This window comes from Saccostrea echinata, unplaced genomic scaffold (genome assembly GCF_033153115.1).
Source record: "Saccostrea echinata isolate AGI-Se365-2 ecotype Australia unplaced genomic scaffold, CSIRO_AGI_Sech_v1 ptg000033l, whole genome shotgun sequence".
NCBI lineage: Eukaryota > Metazoa > Mollusca > Bivalvia > Ostreida > Ostreidae > Saccostrea > Saccostrea echinata.
Window position 1 is genome coordinate 36,387,988 of NW_026889782.1, and position 18,395 is coordinate 36,406,382.

At 34.3% G+C, this 18,395-nt stretch overlaps 2 long non-coding RNA genes across 3 annotated transcripts; both read right to left on the reverse strand.

Annotated features, from left to right (window-relative positions):
* Window positions 1-441: 441 nt before the first annotated feature.
* Window positions 442-15,787, reverse strand: LOC133198893 (uncharacterized). 2 transcript variants are annotated; one of them, XR_009722650.1, is made up of 4 exons: window positions 15,761-15,787; window positions 3,372-3,553; window positions 2,081-2,160; window positions 442-1,342 (listed from the first exon to the last, which is right to left on the reverse strand). It is a non-coding gene; the product is annotated as an uncharacterized LOC133198893 (long non-coding RNA). The 2 variants fall into 2 exon arrangements; XR_009722649.1 differs by lacking the exon at window positions 15,761-15,787 and having other exon boundaries at window positions 3,372-3,866.
* Window positions 13,385-13,986, reverse strand: LOC133198892 (uncharacterized). Its single transcript, XR_009722648.1, has 2 exons — window positions 13,807-13,986; window positions 13,385-13,492 (listed from the first exon to the last, which is right to left on the reverse strand). It is a non-coding gene; the product is annotated as an uncharacterized LOC133198892 (long non-coding RNA).
* Window positions 15,788-18,395: the final 2,608 nt, after the last annotated feature.

The following is an 18,395-nucleotide window of genomic DNA, read 5'->3' on the forward strand; positions in this document are numbered from 1 at the left end:
TAAAATGGGGCAAGCTATTGACATATAAGTTGATGATACAAGGATATCAACAGCCCTGTTTAAAGTCAGCAATTTGCAAATTCTATGATGGATTAGCAATTAACTTATTAGCAATACAATCTTTTTAAGTCAAATGTTGATTGACCTTTTTCATACTAAATGTTATGCAATTATTTTTACACTGAATTATGACCCATAATACCCTAACTTTAATCCACATATCCTGGGGATGCTTCAATATTGATTAAGAAGGTCATGTTGTTCTGCAGAAGGGGGAAACACTCATTGAATAATAAAAAATTGCTTCCAGATTCTAGCTTACTCTAATACTGGGAACAATAATTTAAAGAAAATTTGAATCCACATAACTTGGGAATGTTTCAAAAGAAGTGTTGGCATGGTGTTTTCTACATTGTTTTTTCAAAAAATATCATCGTCATACATTTCACTTTGAAATATTGATCCCCTTTGTTGCCTTATTCTACTCCTGAGGGCCAACAAGTTGTAGTCCCATTTTACCCCCAGGGACCATTATTTGGAAAAATTAAATCTGCTCTGAGGATGATTTACAACATATTAATATGACTAATCATGACCTTGTTATTCTTTACAAGAAGAAAATAAATATTTTTCCTATATATTCCCATGTGTAAAACTGTGATCTCCTGTTGTGGCCACACACGATTTGAACACCCTTAAATCAGGAAGCTTTCACATAACATTAACATTTTCCAGCCAAGTTGTTCTTGAAAAGAAGACTTTAGAAAATCCATCAAATTTTCATGAACTCTTAATTATCTCCCCTTAAAAGAGGGCATGGCTCTTCGTTTGAACAAACTTTTTCCCCTTTTATTAAAGGATGCTTTGAGGCAAGTTTGGTTGAAATAGTCCAAGTGATTCTAGAGAAGAATTCAAAAATGTAAAAAGTTAACAGACAACACACATCAGATGGACAGACAGAAACCAGACATTTTTCAATCAGAAAAGCTCACTTGAGCTTTAAGTTTGGGTGAGCTAAAAAAGTAACATGTACACTTGATGAAAAAAAGGCAACATTATATATAAAAAAGAATTAAAAAATAAATGTACATGCATTAATATAAATTATTAGGCAAAAAAATCCCTCTCCAGATCTATGGTGTTGTTGACAGAATATTCAGACATAATATTCGAAACTCTTCCAACTTCTTTTCTTTTTGATCAGTGTCTTCATTTTTTTTCTTCCTTAATGTCATTTTTAATTTTTGATCGTAGTGCTATGGGTGATGATACTGTGAAAATATATATCTCTGAAATAGGCAGTCTTCTTTTTTCCCCGTCATTTGATGTTTTCAGGTAATATCTGAAAAGAAAGCATCATTCATGAGCATTTAAAGCAATGTAAGAAATATCAACAAAAATTACAACCTACAATTTCCATAAAAATTATGAGGGGTTTAGAAATTCTGCATTCTGTAGTAAGTTTTAACTTTGAATTCATTTCAATGTTGTGACTGTATTTATTCTAGTTGAACCAAATTGGGCTGAGGTTCAAGGTTTTACAAAAAGAAAAAAAAATACCGGGTAAGGGAAAATAATATCAATTGTTCTTTCTACAGAAAGGTTTTACTCTGTCAATAAGCTCAAGTGATGCAGTGGTTAGAGCATTAGTCGCTTTGTCTGTCTGTCAGTCTCTCCCACTTGGCTTTCTGCACTTTTTTCCTAAATGCTTGCAGAAAATGAGCTTTTTTGGGTAAGTGTGTGTATCTTGATGAATTACCTTAGATACTTGCCTATAAGTTGGTTTTTTGGGAGTTAAACTTTGGTCCAAAACTCTTTACCGACTTATACGCAAGTTTTAACAAGATTGGTAATTTAGTGGGTCAATCCCTCTAATTTAAGCTTAATAAATACAACCGACTTATAGGCGGACCGACTTATAGGCGAGTATATACGGTACAGATCAAGTTTCAATTTCATTCCACAGGGATTTATCCAAGTTTTGGGGGAAACTGTGTTTTTTGAGAAGTTAGGAAATTACTTTCAATTAAATTAATTTATTATTTTGAAGCAAGTGATCTTTTTTATAAGGTCTACTTACCCTTTCTACTGTGTGTACATCTGTTCTCCAATTCAACTAACCTGTAGGATCTTGGCTAGTAGTTGACAAACTAGGGGTATCTGTAAGTTAAAGACAGATTAGTAGGAATAAACTGTATACATGGAAATTCCCCCCCCCCCCATTTTATTTTCGCCCCTTTAGGCCTACTCACAGGTGTGCAATTTTAAAACGGGGTAAATTCAAAGAACACAGTATGTATAATTTCTTAAACAGAACTGTGACTGACCAATTTTAAAACGGGGCAAAATTGTTTGCAAGTGTGAAAGGGCAAAAATACCATGGGGTGAAAAAAGTCCTGTATAGAGTACTGCAAATCACCAATTTTCCATAATATCAAGTACTACTGACCATGTTGACAACGTTTTAAAAGTAGGTCTTAGTGTAATAAATGCTGGATAAAATCTACTTATTGTTGTGTACAATTAGAATTTTTCAGTAAGAGCTCTAACATTTAACCAAACCTTAAGAAAAAAATCTTATTTCTCTATTAAAGTTCTTGCAAGTAAATATTATAAATTTGTAGTAAACAAAAGAATATCTTGCTTTTAAATTTACAATATAGAATTATTAGAAGTACATGGACAATTAAAATAACACTTCCTATGTAATTCTGACACTCTTAATTGTTTAATCTGAATTGCATTAAGCATGTTAAGGTATTCCTTTTTTCACTTAGGTAGATATTTTTCCTAATGAAAACTAATCCTTATCTAACCTATCACTCATTTTAAATGCAACAAAAATACATTTTTAGAATCTTCTGAAAGACAGTTCGACAAGACTAGTACTCGTTAATGTCAAACCCTGACAGTCAAACCCTGTTATCTTGACCTAGACGGGACTGTGAAAAAACTTTGAGATATCTGGAAGATTTGGGATACTGAGGGAAAAATTCTTAATAATAAGTGATTGGGACTAGAATACCATATTTTACATGGTATTCGAGATATCAGTGTTCGAGATACCGAAGTTCAACTGTACTCTTATTACTGTAGTATGTATTCTATAAACCAACTATTATTCCTGACAATTTTTATTCAGGATTCCTTACTTTATTGAAATCCATCTGCAACAGTGACCATTAATTTTCACAGAGCTCTAAGGAAACATTCTAATACACTGTCACAACTTATGCATGGCACCTGATGAGAAATATTTGCAAGTAGTGAAGGTTGCGAATCTTGCAGATCTTTCTTGTAGGCAAGTTAAAGTTGGTTTACAGCATATTATGTATATATACTGAACTTTGCAGGGTATAATAAAGTCTTACTTCAAAGTAATTTCATCTAATGTTTCCCTAAGTACGACATCTTTCATCAACTGCAATCAAAATTGGAATACATAAGCCAGTTCCAATGTCCTTCCTTGCAGTCCGTGGTATTCCCTGTGAACTGAGATTGGGTCTCCATGACTTCAGCCACTTTAATTCTTGATTGTCCCCAAATCTTTAATCTTCAAAGAGAAAAAGCGTCAACTCAACTTAAGGTCAATATCTTCCTAGAAACTTAGTCTTCCTAGAAAAAAGATGCTCAAAAACCAGAAGTCTCTGATGAGACTCACAGTCGCTCTACTGGGTTGTACTTATAACAAAGGAAGAGAAAAGTAATACTTGGATTGAAACTTTGTAACAGCAATAAATAGAATTAAGTATCATAGTGTTGTCTACTTGTGTGCCAAGTTATACTGTATTTAAACCAATACTGTAGGAGAAGTAGCATTTTGAAAGTATTTTACAGAAATTTCTATTTTTTGTTTTTTGTAACCATGGCAACACTGTTGATCAAAATCCAAAACAGATATACAGAATTATGTAGCTTAGTGTTGTCTACTTGTGTGCCAAGTTATATTGTTATCAGACCAAAACTGTAGGAGGAGTAGCATTTTAAAAACAAGAGGCCCATGGGCCACATCTCTCACCTGAGCACATTGGCTAAGAAAAAAGCAAAATTCAGTTCACTTCAAAAGGGGGGGGGGGGCTTGAATTTTAACTACCTGATGATGCTTCAATATCAATATAACAAAAGGCTTTGATGTTCTTGCGCAGATTTTTTCCTATATATTCATTTGTAAAAATTTCATTCCCCATTGTAGCCCCACCCTACCCCCGGGGGCCCTCATTTGAACAAATTATCAATATGACTAATCATGGTTTTTCTGTTCTTGCCAAAAAGATTTTTTCCTATATATTCCTATGTAAAACACTGATCCCCCATTGTGGCCCCACCCTACCCCTGGGGGTCATGGTTTGTACAAAATTAAATCTAAACGATCTGATGATGCTTCCGTATAAATATGACCAATCATGGGTTTGCTGTTCTTGAGAAGAAGTTTTTTTCCTATACATATACTCCTATGAAAAACTCTGATCACCTGTTGTGGCCCAACCCTACACCTGTGGGTCATGACTTGAAAAAAACTTAAATCTACACTACCTGAGGATGCTTCCATTAAAATATGACCAATCATGACTTTGCTGTTCTTGAGAAGAAGAGTTTTAAAGAATTTTCCTATGTATTCCTATGCTAAAGTTTGATCACCTGTTCTTGCTCCACCCTACCCCCGGGGGTCATTATTTGAATCTTCACTATCTGAGGATGCTTTCATATAAATATGACCAATCATGGCTTTTCTGTTCTTAGGAAGAATATTTTTAAAGATATTTTCCTATATATTTCTAGGAAATTTTGATCCCCCATTGTGGCCCAACCTTACTCCCTGGGGTCATGATTTAAACAAATTTGAATCTACACTACCTGAGGATGCTTCCATATAAATATGACCAATCATGGCTTTGCTGTTCTTGAGAAGAAGATTTTAAAAGATATTTTCCTATATATTTCTATGTAAAAACTTGATCCCCCACTGTGTGGCCCCACCCTACCCCCGGGGGTCATGATTTGAACAAATTTGAATTTACACTAATTGAGGATGTTTCCATCTAAGTTTCATCTTTCCTGGCTCAGTGGTTCTTGAGAGGAAGATTTTTAAATGATGCCATTATTATTTCACTAATTCCTAACTATCTACCCTTGAAAGAGGTCATGGCCCTTCATTGAACAAACTTGAATCTCTTTCACCCAAGAATACCAGGGCCTGGGAAGGGGCCGCGCCATGCGCCATATGCGCATACTGTCGAAAAATGGCGCAATGAAATAATGGTGCGCAGCGCCATGCGGCGCACCCCGCAAAATGCGGGTATGCATGTTTTATTACTTTGTAAGTTCATCGCAGTCTCCGCTATCTGTATTCTTCATCGAAGTTAGATGGAATCTTGATATATTATATAATAAAATCGGAACCATCATTCGGCATATTGACATCCACTGGCATAGAAACAGTTTTTTTTCCCATGTTGTTCGATTCGTAAGTGTCAATTCGTTTTCGATGGTTGACCACAGCTTTACCAGTTTACGAAAGTCACGCACATGGAAAATTTATATACCTTACAATGAAAAACCCTTTCAACGAAGTCCACTTATTTTAGCCTGTCCCGTGATCTCTAAATCGTCATCGTTAAAAAATGGTGCTTTTGGTTTAAATACAATTTTTCTAAATACTAGTTGGTTAGAATCTAGATGACGATTGACGGAAAAATCATTTGTACTAGTCAATGTCATATGACTTGTCAATTCCTATCGCATTTTTCTTTTTAATTTTCCTAAATTTTATTGTCAGAGATATATGCATTATCCTATAGCATCATACTATGATTTATTTTAGAATGGCCCCAATATATTTCCCCTCGGCCCCTTAAATTTCAAAATGGCCCCATCATTTTACGAACAGTGGGGCCATTGGCCCCACCTGTTGCTTGACCTTCCCAGGCACTGGAATACTTTGTAGCAAGTTTGGTTGAAATTAGCTCAGTGGTTCTTGAGAAGAAGTTGAAAATGTGAAAAGTTTACAGACAGACAGACAGCTAGAAAGACAGACGGACACCGGACAAAATGTGATCAGAAAAGCTCACTTGAGCCTTCGGCTCAGGCGAGCTAAAAATTATTTACAAAAGGACAGACAGAAGGACGAACAATGGACACCTAACTAACGCATAAGCTCTTCTGGTCTTCATCCAGTAGAGCTATATACTGACAGAGAGACAGACAGACTACAACCGCATACTTGTGGGGAATATTTATCACTACTGACTTGTGGGGAATATTTATCACTACTGACTTGTGGGGAAATGTAATGATCACTGTTGAGTTGTGGGGAATATTTATCACTACTGACTTGTGGGGAATATTTATCACTACTGACTTGTGGGGAATATTTATCATTATTATACCTTTACTTAATTACTCTATATAAAACTAATACCATAAAACTGAGAAGATATTACTTCCCTCATCTGAGGACTAATTCCTGAAAATCAGAGCTACTCCCTGGGAATACTCCCTCATGAATATTTATTAGTAATTTTAACCAATTAAAATGAACAGTGGGTGGAGCGTTCAAGGAAACTTTAGTCTGTGACGTAATGTTATTAACAATGAAACTATGACGTCAAAACATTTCGATATGCCAGGTCAAAATCATAGTGATACTAAACCAGATTTGTAGAAAAATGAAGACAACGGTAATCCTTTGAAATGTCTGTGAAATAATTTTTTTAATTAAAATAATTTTATTTTCCTCGGTATTCAGATGCATTAGATATTTAACAAAATTTGAATAACATGCATTTGTGATTATTTAAATGCCTCAATCTATATCGTTTTAAAAAATGCCTGAGTCTATAGTTTATAAAACTCTTATGATTTCCGTATAATAAATCAGTTCTGGAATGGGTATGAGGGAAACATCAAATTTATGGCTCGTCGTGGCAGGAAACTATTTCCCTCGGCGGTTTCACCCCCTCGGGAAAAAGTTTTCCTCCTCGGAGAACCATAAATTTGCCATTTCCCTCATACCAATTCCATAACTGTATATTATTAATATACTTTTGTTAAAACATTTCCTGTCTAAAGTTAAGAAGGTAAAATAACAATTTTTGTATAGTCTAAAAATGTCCAGTCTTACAAAGTTTAAACTACAGGTAAACTTCGGTATCTCGACATCGGATATGTCGACAACCTGGGATATGTCGACATCCTTCCGCGGTCCCGGCAGTGTTTACTATATAAATGATTTGCAAAAACTCTGATATGTCAACCTCGGTAATGTCGACAACCCGGGTTATCTCGACGTATATTCACAGTCCCAAGAGCAAAATTTACCTGTCATATGTCGACATCGGCAATTTTCTGCTCTACTGAACCTAACTGTTTGTCAGATAGGGTCGCTCGTCACGCTCGGACGACTCCGGGTATCTCGACGTCGTCAAAGTTTCACACCTTTCACACCCATGTTTTGACTGCATGCTGCTTAATTAATTTTATAGACTGTATTTGTAGGTGAATCCCAAGCCCCTTCGGCGTCTTTGAGAAGTTAATTGAGCTTGGGTAATATCATTGCTAAATCTACACGATTCTGCGTAAATGTACAGAATGTTATTTATATCGAAACGTAACATAACTTTTAAATTTGAAAAAAAAGATAACTAAATTACAATGAATAACAAACACACTGAAAAATTCAAACTAAGGAATTAAAAAAAAATGTTTTAATGATATTTTGAAGTTAAAATGTATTCAACAGGAAACAATCCAATTAACGACACGATTGACCGAATCAGCCGTAATTCGTGCATCTGTAACATCACTACGCTAGCTTAGATACACAAATCTCTTAAAAAAAATTATTTTAATGTACATTCTTCCTGAATGAAATAAGACAAAAATAATCCACATTTAATTTTTTTTACCGTATATCGGATGTCGACTTTATACGGTTCGAAGTTTATAGAGCGCAATTCGTATCCTGTTCTGACGAAAAGGCAAGTTACACGCGAATGCAGCTCAATGCTGTAACTTTGTGCTGAAACTTTGTGAATTTAGAAAGATTTCGATAAAGAACACGTTTTATAAACAAGATTTTTAAAATAATATCTTAGATTTTTAATAAAAATAGAGGGAATTCTGAAATATGTTGAGCTACAGTCGATATTAAAGTCATGTACATATAATAAGCTTGTCTGTTTTGCTATGCTGTGAAATCTTGGACGTCAAGTATCAACTCTGATATCTCGACACCTCGGATATCTCGACATTTTCCGATGGTCCCGTCGATGTCGAGATAACGAAGTTTACCTGTAATTAAAATTAGTGTTCCGAATCTGCTTCCAATTCTCAAACATCTAAGCCTTTGGTAGTAAAAACACACCTTACATCGTCTACATATTAACAAGAATGCACAAGATTTAATCTGGCGTGCCACTGACATTTTTTTTCCCTTTTGCAGTGCACATTGTTTACTTTTGATTCCCTAATTGTCATTTCAATTAAATTAAATGATTTTGTTAAGGTTCATGTGTCATCAGTCAGGTTCAGGAATTCTCTGTTTATAATGAAAGAACAATGATCGCTACTGAGAATAATCTCACTATTTTATGAGTTCTTAATATATTTGAAGTCAAAAGAGGTGGTATCGCTGTTTTAGTTTACATAACAAAAGAATTTCAGGTTAAAAAGTGCAATTTTAGGCTAATTAAAATACACAAAACATTCTTCACACCTTAAAAAGATCTATTGAACATCTCTTGATCGTGTTGATGGAACAAATTCCATATGTTTCAATTATTTTATCTTTTTCATCGCTATTAACTTAGAAGAACTTTACAAAACCAGTTGCACCATGACAGAAATATGTAGACAAGATATCATCTCGCTGTGTGATGCCATAACCTCTGACCCCCTCAGGCCTAATAAGTTCATACAGAATTGAACATATTTTCTCTTCAATAGGTTCATCTAAGAAAAGTATTTGCAAATGTTTATATTACAGAATAAACAACTTCATTTTCAATTTTCATGATCTTTCTCAAAATTCTGTGTTGCAATGTTGACAATGAACATGTTGAAATAGTCTTTGTTTATTTGAATGACTTTAGTTGGACTTTCACTAAGTAATCCCTATACATTTTATGTGTCATCACTCTGCTACAGAAAGTTTTATTTAAATCAAATTCTTTCTCTGATTGCGCAAACTTAGATAAAACAAGAGCACCACTAAGCGGAGCATCCCCTCGCACCAGGAACTTCACCAGTAATGGCAATGTCTCCATACGAGAAAAAAATTCTTAAGAGGGACGTTATCTACAATCATCTAGTCCTAGTAATCAAGGGTACCCAGTATTACTATATACAAGTAATAGCTTTTCAAAAAGCTTGCCTGACTAATCAATCATTGTCTATGGAACGTATAAGCAAGAGAGGTGCTAAACATTTCCGTCATCAAGGAGCGACATAGTTGCGATCATACTTAATTACACAAGATGTACAATTGCATTGCCGTAGGAACTGGGGGAGGGGGCACAGGGGAGCCGTGCCCCCCCCCCCCCCCCAATAATTTTGATGATATATAGAATACTATAGAAAACATAGCTGCTGTATGCTTTTGCCCCCTCAATAATATTGTCTGATGCCTTTTTTTTTGCTTGTCAAGGAATTTTGGTAGTTCATAGTCCCCCCCCCCCCCACTGAAAATGTGTGTTTTTGCCCCCTCAAAGTGAAATTGCTTCCTGCGAGCCTGAATTGACTTTCTCAAATGTCATAACCAAATCCTACAGATTAACAAATATCTAAGACATGTCACTATTTGGTCATTTATTAGTTAGCCCACGGGCTGACTAGTTACGTTGGGATGAAACTGCAAGAACACTAGCATAGATTATAATTCTGGGAAAAATAGTTAGATGATTTGTTTTAAAGAAACTCATATTACATGTATTCTCTTACCAGAGGGCACCCTTCTTCATGCACACTCTCGTCAGTGATAGATTGATGAGACGGCCTCTATTTATAGACTGGTCTCTTTTCCGTCGTTCTCGACGACGAAGTAAATTATGAACACTTTTAACTGGGAAAGTTGTCTTGAAGTGTTTGAGACAAAAATGCTTCAATGCTGCTCTAGAACTCAAAGTAAATGCCCTGTACAGTTTATAGCTAGAGCAAAACAAGATACTAATAGCACCCCCCCCCCCCTATGAATAAGTTTAAATTACATCATTATGTATAGTTTTAAAATTGTTCAGTTTTTCTTTTCAATCGATTTCAGGACCTTTCTCATAATTTATAATAACATGCTTTTTTACGAAATGAAAACCAGTACAGATCATGATGTCTTCTTCAATTTGCCGATTCTTTACTTAGAACCTTACGAGGTGAAGCCCATTCCTCTACGGGTACTGACCTACACTCTTGTCACTGTATTAATATGAGGCCAAACAAAAAAATATGTGTGGTTCCGGTTACACCTCCAAAAAAAATTAGGGTAGGTAGGTAGGGATTTTTTTTTTTTTTTTTTTTTTTTTTTCAACAAAATGATTTTCTTATTTTTTCTAAATAATACTTATCACTACTTTGCAATGACATTTAGATGTGGTGTGATCAGGGCTCGAGCTGTGATTCGCCATTTGCGCCAATTGCGAATTTTTTCTAAAAGTGGCGAAAAGAAATTCAAAAGTGGTGAAACTGATTTTTTTTTTTAATATACCATACAGAAGTGTGTGTACTCTTGGCTATCTCCTTTGTTTATTCAATACGTACAGATTAGCCCCTTTGTTTATTTAATGCAAGCAGACGAGTGAATTCAGGGTGTGAAAACTCCATGAAACTTACAAAACAATGTACGCATAGGAAATCACGTCTTGCTTGAACGCACACAGCTGACAAGGTAACTTTAGCCTGGAGCAGAAAGGGGATACAAAATTACTTGAAATAATATAAGATGGATTAAACAAGGAAAGACAAAGTGTGTTTTGGAGATGAAGTTAGCTAATAAAAGATTTTAATCAATGAAATATGGATCTATATAAATTGTTTTTTTAACCGAAAGTAGGAAAACATGACGAAAATTGCAGAGCATGGCTGCTAATTTTACCTGATTAAAGTCAAAATAGTGTGTTCATTATACCATAAACTGACAAAGAGTGAAAGAGATACTGGCTTGGAAACAATACTTTTGTCAATTACGCAGATTTATTTTCAATTACATGTATATGAATTTACATGCATACACCCAGTGTCCAAGTTGTTAAATTAAGCAAAGTTTTAAACCTGATTTTAATTACTTCTTTTCACAATAAATTGTTGATATGATTAAAATTTTCACTTATTATTTTATTTTTTTTCATTTTTAAAAAATTGTCATATATCTTTAATAAGTCTGTAACCCCCCTTCCAGGGCTAAAAAAATGTTATGAACAAGAGGACATCTACTGTCAAGACTTGGCTAATATCAGTATCAAATTAATTGTATAAATGTAGAAATAATTCCTATATTAGTTTTGTAAGTGGATACAACTTTAAATTTTACAATTTTCAATGCCTGTGATATAAAAAAATTGAAATAGTGCTATTAGTGGAGTGTTTAGCATATACACTTGTTGAAATGAGATGTAAGAATGAGATTCCTTTCATCGCGAAAAGTGGCGAAAAATATTTTCGCTCCAGTGGGAGCTCTGGGTGTGATAATATACTAGTCAATATTGGTAGGGGACACCTACATGCTAGCTTGCTTTGGATTTAACACTAATAAACACTTGCACTCTGTTGTGCAAAAGGGCCATCATTGCTGAAACTAAAACTTAAACCAGAGCCATTGATGGAAATTGGGGAAAATTCCGGAAAAAATATGAAAATTGCCCAAAAAAAAGTTTAGGGTCGGGGGTATAAAATAGGGACGGTCGGGTAACCGGAACCACACATATTTTTTTATTTGGCCTGATTAAGAGGAAACCTAGTTCATCACAATTAAAGCATGAAATAATATGCTACTGACTTTGTAAGCTTTTTTAAAAGCCTAACCTTGTAACGTACATTATTAATAAACGTAATATTGAAAGAAAAGGTGGAAAACAGACTGAATCAAGAAGGGATGTCCCATTTACTAGGTGGAGGGAGTTTGTTTATGATTGGACTAGTCCACTTATAGGATAAATAGTGAGAATAATCAGCAAATCCATTGCTTTAGTGTTGCCTGCCCATATACAATGTGTTCTTTTCAAAAATGAGATAAAATTTACTGTTAATAAAAAATCTGAAGCTTAAGAATCAGGTTAAAAGAATAAACTTTATTTATTTCCATAGAAGTTATCACACCCATTCAATAGAACAATCCAAGAAAAAGGCGCGAAGATAATTTACATGTGACGTTTCGCGCGAAATGATTGTGTCACCCCTTTCGTAAAAGGCAAATGGACTGATCCAGTAGTTTAGAAATGCAGAAAAAATGTTACATGGACATGTCCATACAAAGAACTGCAAAGAATAAACATGTGCATGCAAAAAACTGAAGGAATTTAACACATCATTAATTTGCATCAGTAATATGATTTTCTTCTGCAAACTGTTTTTCTTTAAATGCAGGTAACAAATTCCGTTGTAAATCAGCTTGCACAAAATCTAGTTCATTAAGAATGATCGGTTAGTTTCGGATCTTGGAAAAATTAATCCTTATACTGCCTGAGGCACGTGGCGTCAGGCAATAAAGTTTAAAATAAGGTAAAGAAATTAAAATGTATTGCAACACTAATTAAATTTTTAACAAATGTCAAGGTGGATATCATCGGGGGAGGTTGGGGCATAACAAGCATACGTGATTGGGCAGTTTCCCATAACGGTATTCCTAGCAGAAACATATCACATATGCTCTAAATTTCAGTAATTTACCTACCTGAGTATGAGAATATAATTTAAAATTATCATGATAATAGTATCTGCATAAACAGTCAGGGGCATAATGCAAACAAGTTATTGTCAAAAATAACTCAGATGAGTTATTTTTTTGTCACAATGAGTTACCTCTCTTTGCTATGACCTACTTTTTCCCAGCATTAGTAACTCAAACACCTTATCTTTCCAAAATAGTTTCAATAAAAAATAACTTGTTTTTAGTTATTTTATGTCATTCCTCCCTAACTTCACATTTTATCAAACTGGAAAAAAATGTGGATTCATCAATTTCATCACTTCTTTTTCAACAAAATATCTGGAAAAAGAAATTTAACTTTTGTTGAGTTTTGCCATTATAGTTTTTTTTATAAGTCAGGGGCATAATGCAAACAGGTTATCAGAAAAATAACTTAAATTAGGTATTTTACACACACGAAAATTTTTTTTAAAAATATCTTAAATAACTTATTTTTATATCCTACTTGGACATTGATTTCTTGGGAGTTTTGTATTTCCTGCCAATATGCATTGCATTTTGGGATTCCATTATGTAATACTAGATGGAGTGCACCAACTCCAATGGAGAATTGGTGAGGAGGTGTAGAGAAACAGCATTTTACTCCTTGTTTTGGTCGCCCCCCTGGCGCAGTGGCCAGTGGTTAGAGCGTTTGCTCTAGAGTTGCGGAGTAAGGAGTTGATCCTTACATCACAGGTTCGAATCCCACTGTGGGACGTGGAGACCGGTCCTTGGGATGATAAATCGAGGTACCGTGTCACAGTAGGTGCTGGCATGAAAAAGATCCCTCACTGCTCAATGACCCTAAGTGCCGATCAGTATAGGTCAAAATTTGCAGCTCTCCACCGGCAAGTGGTGACGTCTCCTTGTGAGTGAAACATTCTCAAGTTGGAAGGTTAAACAACAGACAAACAAACTCCTTATTTTGTGGTTTTATTTACATGGTTTATATGTCAAATTTTTATCATTAAATAAACAATTTTTCCCAATTTTCCCAAGACTTTGAACAATTTTTCTGGATTGAGCAAGGTTTAAATTTAATCAAACATTTGTTTTTGTCTTGGTGTACGAGCAAAAATCTTTGGTGCACGGGGTGTGAAGTTCATTGACAAAACGCTGATCTGGAGTTCTGGACTGTTAAGAATGTAATTGAGATCGACCGACGTCAAACTTAATTTACTTCAGAAATATCTGCAGTTTTGGGGTTTAACACAAACTAAAACACACAATAATAGTTTTACAGTTTTTAAGTTGAATCAGAAATGGTATATGGATGTTTATTCTGAGTGGATAAGGTAACCCAAACTATACAGTATCAAATACTAAGGGAAAATATTGAGAAAATGAAAGCTCCCATTTTTTTAAATGCCTGTGACGTTGAAGGTTTTACTGCGCCGTGACTTCATAAGATGTCCTGTTAAATCACTTGAAATTGATACCAATTTACAGTATTTTGATATGAAATTCTGATGATCATATATAAAAAGATTCTTTTATATTATTTATGACTTTTTGCTTGATTTTGTCGTCAAATTTATTTTCTGTGCTACAAGTCCGCATAATTTTTGAATGGCCCTCGTATCATACATTGTTATATATTTTTCTGAAGTTCCGAGATGCATTGTGATACCTTTTTGTAAAGATACACAGTCCTAGTGTTGTTCTTGGTGAGGCGGTCAGTTTCCCAGTGTTGGATATGATACATAGGTGGAAAAGAAGCAGTTTAGAGCTCTGGGACCTGGTCAGTTGAATCCTGGCCTGGTTAAGTGCACATGAGAATTACTGCAATTATTTTTATTCTGATTTTTATATGAGCGAATAACAATGGGTAGCAGGTCCAGTACAATCAGTACATTTAGCTACGTAGCTAAAATTACCTACCGTAGCTTTATTTACCTACCTCGGGTAGCTTAATTTAACTATTTCAAGGCAATTAACTTTTCACAATTTTGCTTTTTTATTTTAAAAAGACAAAAAATCACAAATAAATGACTAATAATATATTTATACTTGGGATTATTTAATTTAGTTATTTCATTCAAGAAGTAAACTGTTTGGTCACAAATTAACAGTTGTATATAGCCCCAAAACTTTTAGAACTTTGTTTGAAATTGCACAGAAAAACTACATCTCCAAGATTTTTTCATGAATTGTTTTCAGAGGAGTTCAAAGTTGAAAATTATCACAGCATCAAAGTGCAATTTTCTGCACTTTCTTGGGAAAAATGCTAATTCAAGAAATAAGTTTGATTAGGTAGCTAAATAAAGCTACTTCAGGTAGGTAAATAAAGCTATATAGGTAATTCAAGCTACGTAGCTAAACCTAGTGATTGTACCAGTCCTGGGTAGGTAAATCAAGCTAATTCTGGTAGATTTAAATTCCCAGGTAGGTAATTTAAGCTATATGTAGCTAAATGTACTGATTGTACTGGACGTACGTGTTAAAAAGACTGATCCCAGGGAGTTCTCAGTGATACTCTTCTCAAATTGGTTAATACTTAGTTTAGCATCAAACAATTAAACGTATAGATGCTTTTTCAATGACTCCGCCCTGATCAGCTGATCACTACCGGTCGTAAAGTCTAGATATGTTTTGCAAAAAGGGGGACAAGCTCCCAGCGCCTACCAGGTCCCGGGGGTAAAATATTGAATATAAATTTGCAGTTTTAGCCATTATAAAATAAAATCTTTGTCGGGTCTAACGTTCAAAGTTTCACGTAACACTAGGCCCTACCAGACTACATGATTAAATCTTACTTTTCTACTACGAAAGTCTACAGTTTATATACATAACTGCATACATGATTTATATCGCTAAAACTATGCAGGTTGTTATTTGTAAACTATTTTTTTAAAATAAAAATCTACTTACCATATGACTGTCACCTCGGAGCCGCCATTACCTGCAATAAGTTGGTTTTCCGCTCCTTTTTGGCCTTTGAAAGTAAACGATCATTGGGGGACCAGTTTAAATCCCGCCGCGTTCCGAATGAACATTTCCCAGCATCCTCAGACATAAGATTTACGGTGCAGTGATAAAACAGACTGTGTGTCAAAATTTCCCACTTATGGGGAATTTTTCCAAAATGACCACAAATCGAATAAATTTTATCAGTAGACCACGTAGAATCCAAAAAACCCCATGACCATATTTGTGGGGAACGAGAGATTTCCCCACAATTCTGAACTTTCCCCATAAGAAAGGTCCTTTGTCAGGTGTGAGTTCCCCACAAGTTGGTAAACGCGGGTGCTCTCTCTCTCTCTCTCTCTCTCTCTCTCTCTCTCTCTCTCTCTCTCTCTCTCACACACACACACACAAGAATGAATACTACAATGAAAAGATTGTGGTAATTTCATATGTTTATGTTTGTATTATAGCATTGTGGAATTCAAATAAAAAAAAAAAAGATTTTTTCAGCTCTTGTATGCATGTCAAACTCCTGCATGTTATCCTGTTTTCCAATGATCATCCCAGTCACGTAATGTATGTAATATGAAAGATGAACGGGAATTCTCATTTTCCCCTTCTTAATACTTCTGTGTTTACATACTCTCAAGTATTTATTTTATATAGCAACTGTAGAACTACGGTCAATCAATCAATCAATCAATTCAACTGAACAAGATACTGTAAAAAGGCTAATATATAAACCGTATCTCATGATTTCAAAAAGTTTTGAGCAATTTGAAACATGCAACTACAATCGCTACATTTAATGTTCTACACATGTGATGTTTCTGAACACCACATATTTTGTGCACCTCTTGATGAAACATGTTTTAATTGACATTGTTGAATATCAATTTCAATGAGTTTCAAGTATAGCTTAATGGGATGCAATATTTATCGGGATATACATGATTTTTTTATGATCTTATCAATTAGTTCGGAATTTTGAATACTAATTATTTAAGGACATTAATACAGTACACACTTAAGATTTGTAATTTCATGTTGGTAATTTAAAGCAATTTTAGTCGCTATAATTTTCCCTTTTTGTAATAATTGAATAAACTGAAATCTACAGTGCAATAAACAGTTTGCAATCAACTCATGCATTCTTTTGTTTTGTACATGTAATTTGACCAAAATAAATTAGTTATACGTTTTATTTGAATAACACACATGTAGATATCAACAGGAATGAAGAATGTTCCAGAATTTCCTACTTAATTACTCAATATATTTGAATAATCATTTAGTGATGATTAACTGTCAACAATTGTTTGTTTTGTTAACTTTCTCATTCTCATTATCATTTTATATACATGCAGGAGTTATCTATCCTGCAGTTGCCCCCTGGCCATGGTTTATACAAAGTTGTATCTACCAGAGCAAAGGTGAATTTGCATTTAACTGGAAAAGATTGAATATTATTGTTTCTAACCATCCTATGAAAAAATATTTTAATGTCTCCCCCTTTAATCCCCAAGTAATATTTTGACCCTATATTGTACCCTTTACCTACCCTCAAGGGCATGGTTTGGACAAATTTGAATCTACGCTTTGTCATGAAGCCTTCTTTCAATTATACGTTATCTTTTCTTGTCCAGTTGTTAGGAAAAAAATGAACGGATGCCCAACCTCCATATTTCCATTTTCTTGATTAGCCAAACAGGAAGATGATGTTACGTTAAACGTATTGAATCCCATTTAATCAATGGGCAGATAGCGAGAAAGACGAAATTTAACCAGAAAAAGATCATTTAAAGATAAGTTATAAATATAAATATGATAAGACTTAACTGGTATAAAACCTAGAACAATAACAGAATCCATAAAAAATCCTGACTGAAGGATTTATAAATGAATCACTTTTAAATATTTCTAATGCACATGCTATACAAATACCACAACTTACTCTGACATATTCAAGGTATTCGAGATATGAATACATTTATTCAACATACCGAAGTGCAAATTTATTTGGTATTGAAAATAATCGTAATTGTCCTATTCAGAAAAATGACCGATTATTGATCAACACGTTTTTTTCTGGACTTTGTAGTTCTTCATGTCCCTTTTGATAATTAAGAACAATTTGGCAGATTGCATAAAAATATTTTATAACAATCGTTTTTATTGGTATTTCAAACTAAAATCAAAATGCTATAGCATCATCAATGTAAACAACATGATCTGAGCAGATAAAAAAAAAATCAAAATATAACAGGAAAAGCTTCAAGATCAGAGTAATACTACAGGTTATGTGATTGTTTAAGTAAAGGAATACATTGTATTCAACTAAATTTAAATCTATATTGAAGATTTTTCCTTCTAAACCTTAAAGGAATTATTTTAAATACCTCATTCTGCTATTTTTTGTAATGTATAAAACTTCTTGTAACTCTAAATTGCCGCTATTCTCGGGTACATAGGTTATAAAACCCCTTCCCTCCGAGACTTCCCTGAACCCTTTGTCGATAGAAATGAAAGATCATTGTTCATCAGTTGACTATCACATAACATGTCAATGACGGACTACATAGGCTTTTTGAAAGCTAAT